The sequence below is a fragment of the Parasteatoda tepidariorum genome, chromosome 1 (assembly GCF_982258835.1).
Source record: "Parasteatoda tepidariorum strain Cologne lab strain chromosome 1, Ptep-v5.0, whole genome shotgun sequence".
Classification (NCBI taxonomy): domain Eukaryota; kingdom Metazoa; phylum Arthropoda; class Arachnida; order Araneae; family Theridiidae; genus Parasteatoda; species Parasteatoda tepidariorum.
This window is the reverse complement of record NC_141755.1, coordinates 122,215,451-122,227,757: the sequence shown is the minus strand read 5'-3', so window position 1 is coordinate 122,227,757 and position 12,307 is coordinate 122,215,451. Positions and strand designations below refer to the sequence as shown.

Here is a 12,307-nt window from a genome sequence, read left to right as displayed (position 1 = left end):
ACTGTGTTCAAGAGCAATAGTAAACACTGCGCATGCGTCGTCATTGCATGCGGTGCCATGGAGACGACTGCTGTTTGATAATTTACTTTAGAATTCTTTTATTTTTTTTTTCACTTTTAACTTTGCATTAAGTGGATGAGTTTAGTTTTGAGATATGGGACCAGAGAAATCCCATAAATACTTCTTGAGTTGTGAATTAAAGAGAATTTCTTGATTTGGGATGTAAGGGATGTTTTATATTCATAGTCACTCGAAATTCAATAAATGTGCTGTACACAGCAACTTTTGTGTGACTGTAATTTTGTAATTAATTTTGTGAGAATGTAATTTTGTAATTCCTTTTGTTAGAACGTAATTTTGTAATTCATTTGAATGTAATTTTGTGATTCATTTTTCGTGAATATAATTCTGTAACTTATTTTGCGTCAATGTAATTTAGTTACTCATTTTGTGTGAATATAGTTTTATAACTCATTTTGTGTGTATGTAATTTTGTAATTCATTTTGTGTGAATGTAACTTTTACTCATTTTTTGCTGATGCAACTTTGTAACACATATTGTGTGAACGTAATTTTGTAACTAATTTTTTGAATGTAACTTTGTAATTTTGTGTTACTATCAATAATTTATTTTTAATTGTAATACATTTTGTGTGCATGTAACTTTATAACTAATTTTGTATGAATGTAATTTTGTAATTTATTTTGTTTGAGTGTATTTTTGTAACTCTTTTGTTTGAATGTAATTTTGTAGTTTATTTTGTGTGTATGTAATTTTGTAATTCATATTGTGTGTATGTAATTTTGTAGTTTATTTTGTGTGTATGTAATTTTGTAATTCATATTGTGTGTATGTAATTTTGTAATTCATATTGTGTAAATGTAATTTTTTAATTATTTTTGTGTAAATCTGAGAATCCGGATGTGTCATGTAAATTGTTTCAAGGGCATAACATCTCAGCACAGCTGGAGAAGTATTTTTCTTGTGCAAAGTGTCTCTAAGATATAAACTTGATTCAATCTCTACAATCTTCAGAGGATTTACTGGCTTTGTTATTTCCTGAATATCATCAGATAACTCATATTCTTTACGGATAATTTGAACAAATTGAAAAAAAGCTGAATTTTCAAATTTCTGATGCAATTTGTGTAATTCATCCAATAAGGATCACCCATTCTAATCAGCTTCTCATGTAAAAGCAATGCTTTTTCTTCAACAGTAGCTGTAATAGATTTATGGTTTGTCAAATTGTTGCCGTCATAAATTGTTCACAGCAGTAAGTGATTAGAGGTAGTATGAAGGTTCTAAGTAGTACTATTTATAACTGATTTATCACTTTCCCATAAAGATACTTTTGGTCGTTTTAAAACACTTACCTATTTTAAAAAATGGTTTCAGACTGCATCTACATGTGACTTCCAGAAATTACACTTTCAGCTTTTTAATATCTTATAAATTTGATTTTTTTAACACTGATTGTAGGTTAAATATAGAATTTATAAACTAGAGAATAAATAAAATTTATGAAACATAACCAAAATTATGAAATTCTATGTTTAATTAAATTTAACTTCCTTGCAAGATAATGACATTTTTTGTTAAATTAATCTTTTAATTATTATACTTTTAAGTCTGGGTTCTAAGAATTCTACATTTTCTGAAAATTTAAAATTTCATCAAATCCATACTGTTATCAAAATTCTTCAATTAAAATATAGCCATTTGTTATTTTAAGAGCTCCTTACCTGCCATAAAGGTCAAAAATCTAGGCATAATGCCTAGTACTCCATGTCCAATTTCTTCTAGTAAGTATAATAAAATTTTAACGTGTAGTACGTTTAATTTAAAAAATATATATACTGAAATAAGTTTCGAAAAATTAAGTTAATCATTTAAAATTTGAACTATCTTATTCTAAATGAAACTGAATTTTTAATTATATCTCAAATATTATAACATGCTTGTTGATAAGTGTGTTTAACTGTGATGAAATAATTATATAAATCAGTTAAAGTTATCTGATCTGCATTTTCCTTAGTTTTAAAATGAAAGAGCTTCATAAAATTCATAACAACCTAGCTGTTTCTTAACGAAAGCAAAATTTATGTAGTTTGTCAAGAAAATATGTTGGTTAAATTTCATGATTGGAGGTTCTTAATTATTCTTATTGAACTGCTTATTTTTTTAAATCAATGATTAATAAGACTAGCTTAAACTATTAAGATATATTAGGGTACCATATAATAGCACCAATAAAGTTTCAATGGTCGACACCACATTGACATATAGCTTGATAGTATTATCAGAAAGAGTATGCAAGTAAAGTCTTAATTACATATAACTTCTAAATAATGCAGAAAAGGCAGCTAAAATCAAAGCATCAGGATTATTGTAATTGTCAGGCTTATTCTGCTTACCTCTACTTATAGTGAAGGTATTTCTTACTAATATAAAAGGATATATCTTGCATCTATGTTAGAGGCTCATTAGTTTTCACAGAAACACAATGCCAACATAATTTTATTGCAAATAATATACAAGGCACATCCAGAAAGTAAGTTTCCCTAATTTATAAAAAAAAGAACTCACATTTTCAGGAACATATTTATTGGCAAAAAGTAAAGCAATGTTTCAGCTATTTTTCAACATATCCATCACAAGAATCGAGACGTCTGCCGTATCGTGGGATCAACTTTTGTATCTCTCTGTCGCAGAACTCTGCTGCCTGTGAATGGAACCAGCGTGTGACAGGCGTCTTCAGCTTTTCGTCGTTGCCGAAATGCTCACAGGAGGACAGGAATTTCTTGAGGTGTAAGAAAACGTGAAAATCGCTGGAAGCAATATCAGAGCTGTAGGATGGATGATCAAACAACTCCCAGCCAAATTCCGTCAAAACAGCTGCTGAGTCTCGTGTCGTATGTGGGCAAGCATTGTCATGGAGGAGTGCAACACCTGCAGTAGGCATTCCACGACTCTTGTTTTGAACGGCACGTCACAATTTCCGGAGTGTTTCACAGTAACGGTAGACGTCTGTCACACGCTGGTTCCATTCACAGGTGGCAGAATGCTGCGACAGAGGGATACAAAAGTTGATCCCACGATACGACAAGTGTCTCAATTGTATTGGCGTCTATGTTGAAAAATAGCTGAAACATTGCTGTACTTGTTGCCAATGAATATGTTCTTGAAAGTCTGAGCTATTTTTTTTTAAAAAATTCAGGAAACTTACTTTCTGGATGCACCTTGTAGTTGTAACAGTTTTACGGAATTAATTAAAAACGGTAAGTTAGTTACGGCATTAATTAAAAAATTTTATATATAGGTTAAGCAATTGGTTCAAATTAAAAGCAGAATGCTTAATATAAATGCAATTTTTTCGCCGTCACTCAGCAATAAATAATTGAACTATGTATTATTATACGAGTTTATTACAATTATTTTCTAAAATATATATTTCATTTTTAGCTTTAAAATAGTCATTTTTGATAATATAATTGCATTATTAATTTCTGCTCAACTTTCAGGCGATGATTTTTTTGCGAACTCCTACATGGTTGCAGTCGACAATAATGTCATAAATGAGGAAATTCAAAGTGGCAAAAATGTTTGCTGCATACTACATTTTAAGCATTGAGTATGCTGAGATGGCTTGTGGAACCCTGGAGTTTATTCAAAGGTAAAAAATAAAATATATTCATTTTTCTGTTTTTATAAAGGATAGTGTTATTCGTAGAAATACACAGGTATATTTTCCTCAATGTAAATCTTTTTAAATTATTATATTTACTTTGAGTAACTTTTTTATTTATTGAAAGCATAGTAGTAGTGGATGAAACATTATATACTGAAGGAAATTAAAATAAAAATTATTTTAGTTTGTCTAAAGACTGAAATTGCTAAATTTTGTAGGGATAAAAAAATTCCAAAAAGCATACTACCAAGCAAATAATAAAAGTTCTTGACTTTTTTATTAATAATTTTTAATCTGAACTTAATTAACAAAATGAATATTCATTTAATGTGCAGGTGTTTCCTAAAGGTGAACCCCGATAAAGGATCGAAGGCTTTAATGGATAGTAAAGAACGTAAAAACGAAAAAAAAGAACCGTATATCCATAAGTTTTATAGTTGTTAAAAAAGCTAATGGACTTTAAATGGTGTTAATCGTGATTTTATACTGTATTTATTTGTATTTTTATTTTAATCTTCTTTATCTTTTCTTATTTCCTCGTAATTCTATTTTTAATACTAATTTCAAAAGTATCAGTTATACTGGAATCAGTAAAAGGGTTTAAAAGTTATAAGCGTTTATAGTTTTGCTAAAATGATTGGTAGCATTTGTAAATTGATTGTTAGTATAAAGCTGCATAAAATTACAACAAACCGGGGGAAAAAGGAATAATTTATGTAATGAAATCAGTAAAAAAAAAAGGGGTGTACTTTTATCATTTGACAAATTTTATAAATTCCTGTACCTACTTTAAAAATACATGCAAATTAGTGATTTTTATTGTTACCTTTCTTAAGTAGTGTAAAATGGTAAGAGCAAAATAAAGCAATAATGAAATGAAATCATTTTTTTCTTTTAATTCTATTCTTCCTTTTATGTTTTACGGAAGAAGTAAAAAAAAAGAAAGTTTAAGTTTATTGATCATTTTTACATAGAAATAGAAACAAATGAGGCTTTAATAGTAGTATATAGGGGGGGCTACAGGACACTTTTGCCCTTCCCTATATACTACTATTAATTTCCTATTTTTTATATTAAAAAAATTTAAAATAGACCTATATTTTACATTTTTATACGAAATATCAGCATATTTAAAAATTCTTATTTTTATATTAATAATTTTTATTTTATTAATAATCCTGTATTTTATATACCTTATTTAAAATATCGTTTTTTATTTTACATGTAATTCATAATCGTAATATTTATTTTTACCTTTAAAATCAAAAATATATTTTCCACTATTAATTTTTCTTATAGCTTTATCAGATAATTCACCATGACATTTCGAGAGATAAAAATCTTTCTCATCATTGTCTACTTCTAATCTAGCTATAATAGAGTCACCGTATTTTGTATTTATTTTTCTCAGTGATATTAAATTATATTTACCTATCTCGAGTTCATTTAATTTATATGTTTCAGGAAATCGTTTGAGGTCATTAAATTCTTCCATTTATTTAAGAACAATTTTTGTAATATAATTTCTGTAATACATACACTTGTATAACGAACATCCAGATCCTAAAATTTTAGTACATTTAGGTACATCAATGTCAATAGATGGTATATTCAATTCATCTAATATCTCTTTTTCTAAAATACCTCCTTTATAAGCAAATGTACCACCATATAGTTGATATAGGTTATTTATATAATTTTTTACATCTTGATGATTTATCCATAAACTATTCTTATTTCTATTAAATCTTAATCCGTGTACTTCTGAAGTACATTTACGTACAATCTTCAATTCTTGATCATTCAATTCACAATTAGGTGTAAATACGCCAATATATTCACCGATTGGTAAATTTAAATGAACCCATCCTATCTCTCTTACAATCTTACGATTGGGAAAAATAAATCCCTGAATGTTTAGGATGACTGTTATCTTATCCATTTATTAAGAAAAATTTTTTTAAAAGCCAAAAGGTACAGTATCATAATTATCTAAAAGTCTATGTTTATCGTATCCAAAGGTATAACGTTTATTTGTTTTAATACTTGAAATATTTCTATCTTTTTCGATTTTAAACTGATTGATTTCTACATCTAAACAATCTGTTTCACCTGTTATTATTTTAGTCCTATTATCAAAGTCTAATATGGTTTCACTCTGATAAGACATTTTAAATCCTTTTACTTTTCCATGTACCGATTTATCATTTAATTTATACCCATAATCTTTAGAGGCTCCAGCTATCCAAGATGTAATATATTTATCATTTCCCAATTCATCAGTCCATTCTCCTAACATACATCCCGTTTCAATTTTATTGGTTCCGTCGTCTATATATACTATACTATCTGTATCATAATAAAGTACTTTATCTCCTAATTTATCTAACATTTCATATAATCTAATTCTGGCAGAACTAGTTGTAAAAGCAGCTATGTATACATTAGTATTGAAGTTATTTTTTTCAAATTTATCTTTCATTTTATAACTCATTTCCACACAATCGTCATTTAAAAAATTCATATTCAAATCTTTAATAGTATCATTTAGAATAATTCTATAAAAATCTTCAATTTCCATCACATATTCAGTTTGTTTCATATTATTTCTTTGACCAAACTTACCCCATAAAGAATTTAAACATATTTTAGCTATGAATCTCAAACCTGGATTTTCTTCAATTTTATCTAATTTAATATTTAATTTTTCCATAACTACTTTTCTATACTCTTCATTTTTGAAATTATTTTTCCACTTGTCACATGTTTCTAATTTTATTTTTAAAAACGTCTTGACGTATTCTTTAAACAGTTCATTCGTTTTATTTTCGAAATGCCACACTTCATAAATATTCAATATTTTATATCCTTTTTTAATAGCTAATCTGATCTCTTCAGTAGTCCAAGTTCCGATTATACATCTATCGCTATCATCGTGTTTACATTCTGAATTTCTTATCTCGTGACAAATTTCACATTTCTTTTTTTCTAAAGTGGTTTTGAAATGATTACATTTTATTGTTTCAGAACAAGTTCTACATAATGAAAATATAAATTTTTCTGCTTTATAAGGTAATACTGGATGATATAATTTTCTATGTGGAAGTACTTTACATTTTATTAATCCATACCAATTTTCATCGTATTTTTTAGGATTAAATATTTTGATTGGATGACCTTCTGGATAGTTATCAAAATAATTTACAGTAGGATATAAAGAACATACGTCAATATATCTGCCTTTTTCATTACTTTTCATTTCATATTTTAATTTGGTAGGTTCACATCTTCCACCATAAAAAGCATCTCTAGGATTTAAAGGTTCTATAAAATCTCTCTTCCATTCTTTTTTCATGTAATTTTTCATATCCTTATTATTATCAAAATCACACTCCCAGATATTTATCAATTCATAACCTGCTTCAATTATATTTTTATTGATCTTCTTAGTTCGTTTATATAAATCTTCCATGAGCATTTGATTAACAGTGTTTACTTGTGTTCTAGTGAAACATTTGTTACATCCATGCCAGAAACATCCATTAAATTGAAATACTGTATTTTTATAAAATCCATCTACCTTATAACATTTTTCACCTAATTGTAATTTTTTCTCTCCTCCATTCAAAGCATGACGTATATTAATATTTTCCTTTTTTGATATGTAATCTAACCAAGCTATTGATTTTTTACTGTACTGATCTTTTTGAATGACAATTTCATCAATAGCTATTGTGTTTTCTTTCAAGAATTTATCTCTGTAAATGGCCATACATAAACCAGCTAAAGTTACATATTTAAATGGATCTACATTCACAGTTTCTAAGAATAATCTTCTTAATTCTAAACAACCTTTTCTTAAAATATCTACATCAGATCTACAGTATTTTATAAATTCCTTTTGGAAATCAAAGGTTTCATGTTTAATGGAATCATACCATTTATCAAATTTTTTCCTGTCTTCATTAACCATATAATTATATCCATAGTAATATTTATCTGGATATTTACCAATATAATTTTGATTCTTTTGTTTGTTGAATAAATGAGGAAAATAACCCTTGGCCAGTTCATTTAAACCAAATGTTTTAGGAAATTTTTTAAGTGGACACATTGTAAAATTGATAGAATCAATAAACCTTATATTATACTCATCAGCTTTCATATATATTAACTTATTTCCTTGATAAATTGTGAATATTTTTATATGTTTTTTAAAACAATACTTAGCTAAAAATTGAAAATCAAATCCTTTTCCATAATGAGCTATAACTGTATATCCAACGTTTATAACTGTATATCCATCAAATAACCACTCACAAAAATCGTTTTCATTTTTAAATTCTGTTTCGTTTCCATGAAAATCATGACATATAACTAGATTCACTTCATGAATTCCTGTATCTTGTTGGGTTTCAACATCAAAAAATAAGTATTTTTCTGTATAATCATCTTTACATTTTACACACCATTTTTTTTTATTACATTCATTTTTTACACAATTATCTTCACATACACCTCCTTTACTTTTTTCATTTTTCATGAAACACTCATGACCTTTTATAACCCATTTCCAACAATTATTACAACGATATTCACCACATATATGTTCATCAGGGTCTCTGTCCTCTCTATTAATATTTCTTTTACATTTTAAACATTTCCATAAAACTTTACAAACACTAGGTTTTTTCTTTGAAAATTTGTTATGATTATTATAACAACCTTTTCCTTTAAATTTACGGTTACATTTTTTACAAAATATTTCCTCTCCTTCACAATTAGATTCTTTAACAAAACACCTATCACATTTTAAAGGGCATTTATGTCGATTTGAACGTTTATAACCCACTTTACAATAATTACAATAATTATTCTTACCTAAAAATCCTGTCATTGATGTAATGACATCGAAATGATTTCTATTCTTATATATAAAAATACATGTTGATTTATAATCACCATTATATATAATTTCATTACCATTTTCTCTACAAACTATATTGATCTGAATGTCTAAAAATTTTTCAAATATTTTAACTTCTTCTAAACTACACACTTCTAAAGGAATTTTACATATATCATGTAATTTTATAGTTAATGTTTTTTGTAAAACACGACCTTTTTTAATATAAATTATTTCATTACTTGATAATTTTTCAGTACATAATTTATCACTTAACAGTTCAGGATTTTGGATAGCTAAATCTGTTACAATTGATCATATATTATCATCATTTTTTATTTGACAAATACTTTTCTTTTTTGCTGGATCTGTTTCAGAATACATTTTTAAAGCCTTGTGTCTACCACCATGAGGTAATTCGATGACATTAAAATCAAATATACACTCTGTTATATCGAGTTCTTTATATTCAATTTGGTTGGATAATTTATCAATGTATTCATTAAAAGCAGTTTTAGTTGACATCATTTTATCATGAAAAGGTACATTTAATTTAGGATTATGTATAATTACATCTACTTTTCCTATAATATTTCCAATAGCCCTTTTAAATATATTTCTTAAAATATTATAGTATTGTTCAGGTAAAATTTTAGATCCTACCACTCTATATTGTTTTCTATAAACTTTATATTTTTCAATATATTGACCTCTGAATTCAATAATTTTATAATCTGGTTTAAAGAAATTTTTAAGATTAACCTCTACTTTTACCTTATCTTTTATTTTTTGAGGCCTATACAAAGCATTTAAATTAGTTTCAGTTAAAATATTTTTTTCTACTTTTGGTATAAATTGACCATCTTTATATTTTAAATTATAAGAATCAAAAACTTTTTTTAATTCATTTCTTTGCTTAGGATATTTATTAAATAGTTTCATATAATAAGAAGTATCTAATCCTAAATAATCTGATAAAACAGATTTATAATTTCCTGTACTTTTGATATAAGAAACTACTGATTCAATAATATTTGATTTTAATCTCTTATCAGTCAGGGCAGGAATTTTAAGTTTAGTTATCAATTCTCTTAGTTTTTTAATACAGAAAGTTGAGAGTACATTACTCAAGTGTTTGAACTCCTTTGTCATGTTACTCATTTATAAGGAAGAAAATTTATAAATACTTTTTATAAAAAGGAGTTCATACGCTTTATATGAAAATTACTTCTAAAATGGCTTTGTTTATGCGAATAAGTATAATTTTTGCCACATTCGCATTCATAATATGTATATTTTCTTTTAAGATCACAATCTATACATCTTTTAAATAAATATTTTCTAAATTTGTAAAATTCGTCAGCTAATTTCAAAGTCTTACAATCGCAACAAAATTTATCTTCCATTTATTAAATGGAGTTTTTATAAATACTTTTCTGTAGTTAAATCTCTTTAAGAAACAAATTCCAAATTTCATCATAAATGTTTTGTTTTTTAGGACTACCTAACTTAATATTGTTAGAAATATTATAATATTCACATATCTTTTTCATAAAATATTTATAATTTAAACTCTTTTTAAAATACATATAATCTAAAAATTTTAAAAACATTTCATCTGCTTCAACTGTAAAAATCAAGTTAAATTTTCTTTTTAACTTTTTAAAAAAACTAATTCTCGAATTGTATCTCTGTTTTAAATATTGGTCAAAGTCTTTTGTATCATAAAAATATACATCTTCTTCTGAATCGTAACTTATTTTTTTATTCTTAATTTGTTCAAATATCTCTGTATAAACATTTTCCATTTATTTAAAAAAATATTTAAATATGTGTTTTCAGGTGTAACGTGTTCTTTCTTTTCTATTGCGCAATCACAGCCACCGAGATGGCTTTTATTGCTCAATTCCTATGAGAGCCAAATGGATAGCTCTCTTACGTCACAGACACATGCCTTATTGCGTAATCATTACAGCCATCTAGATGTCTCTCTTACGTCACAGACACAGGCCTTATTGCGTAATCATTACAGCCATCTAGATGGCTCTCTTTCGTAATATCTTCCCCTCAGCTTTTTGCATGTGGGCTTGGGACCACCTAAAGGCAGCTTTAGAAGATTTTTTTTCTTTTTTTAAATTAAAGATGGTCAACTCCATTTTTATCTATTTTTTTCATTCCAAATCCATTTCTGTCCGACTGGTGTTATTGTACTTTTTGAGAATCCACATCCATTTCTGTCTGGCTGATGTTATCAAACTTCTTTGGAATCCAAAATTCTTTCTCTGACGGATATTTCTCCAGAGCTTTTCTTATGATCGGTAATTTCCTTCCTAATTCAGAGTAGGACATTTTTAGGTATAATAAATTACGGTAAGGTCCAATATCTTTACTAAATTTTCTAACATTTTTTTCAGCACTAACTCCCAATGCGAAATTATGCTCTTTTAACGGTCCATGTCTTTTTTTCTTCATAAATTTTTTCAGACTGGTATTTCATAAATAATTCATTCAATATCCATCCTAAATTGTAATATTCTCTCAAAGATTGTTGTTTACAGTATTTCAAATTAGAAAGAGTTACCTTTGCGTAATCAATTGCTTCTTCCCAAGACGATATTAAATTTAATGTGCCAGTCCAGCTACAAACTTCATATTTCTTTTTCAAATCCTCTAAAAGCTTTTTCATATCTGTAGAAGTTTTATCCATTTTTTTCTCTTTTTGAAGTAAATTGTATATCTTTATAACTTTTTCTTCAGTCAAACAATATGCTTCTTCATAACATTCAACCAATTCTCCTACCTTAATACATTCCGTTATATAATTCTTTATAGTAGTATTGAAATCATTTATCGCTGAAACCATTTGAACCGCCTCCTTCAAAATCAGATGAGCAAATGAACGAACACGGAAGTAAATGATATCGAAAAGTGTAGAAACTTCTAGAAGGACACGACGTCATTTCGATGAATCATTTGTTGCTCGACTGAATAAGTAAAGATATTTTTTTATGATTTGAAATAAAAGCATTTATAGAAATGTTTCGTAATAAAATGGCTTCTTTAAAAGATGTTTGTTATGAGCAAATTAAAGATAGTTATTATTATGGATTGTTTGGAGATTTTAAATTAATAATAGATAAAAATACTGGATATTTCAATGCTTCTAAGTTATGTAAATCAGGAGGTAAAAGATTTAAAAAGTGGTTAGAAAATAAAGAATCTAAAGAGTTAATTTTATATTTAACTAAAATCCTAGAAGGCCCGAATTCGGGCCCTCTAGAAAATTCATTATTTTATGAAATTAAAGGTAGAAATGCAACTGAATTAAAATATAATGGGACTTATGTTTCTAAGGATTTAATTACAAATATAGCTTGTTGGATTTCACCTGAATTTTCTAAAAAAGTAAACGATGTTGTAATTAATTATTATGCTAATAAATTTAATGAAAAATATAAAAATGATAATGATAAACTTCAAAAGAAATTAGATATAATAAAAATTAAAATGAATGACTTAAAAATAAAAAATGAAAAATATAAAGAAGACGTAACACCTAAAACATCTCAACCTAGAAAATTAAACATGTTTACAATAATAGAAAAGAATAAAAATGATTCTGATTATCATTATTATGTTATTAGATGTCAAAGAGGTTTATATAATAAAACTATACGAGATTTAAAATTTAGATATCCTAATTTAAAAA

General features: G+C 26.6%; 1 protein-coding gene across 3 annotated transcripts in view; it reads left to right on the top strand.

The window, feature by feature from the left end:
- Positions 1-12,307, top strand: part of LOC107456015 (uncharacterized) — a 58,347-nt gene that overhangs the window by 17,209 nt on the left and 28,831 nt on the right. For 2 of the 3 annotated variants that reach the window (XM_071188465.2, XM_071188464.2), the window contains 2 exons: positions 3,526-3,677; positions 4,028-4,396. The gene's annotated coding sequence lies outside the window, so the exon portion shown is untranslated. Of the gene's footprint in view, positions 1-3,525; positions 3,678-4,027; positions 4,397-12,307 lie in introns of those variants that run through there. The other variant, XM_087160319.1, reaches the window with a different exon arrangement.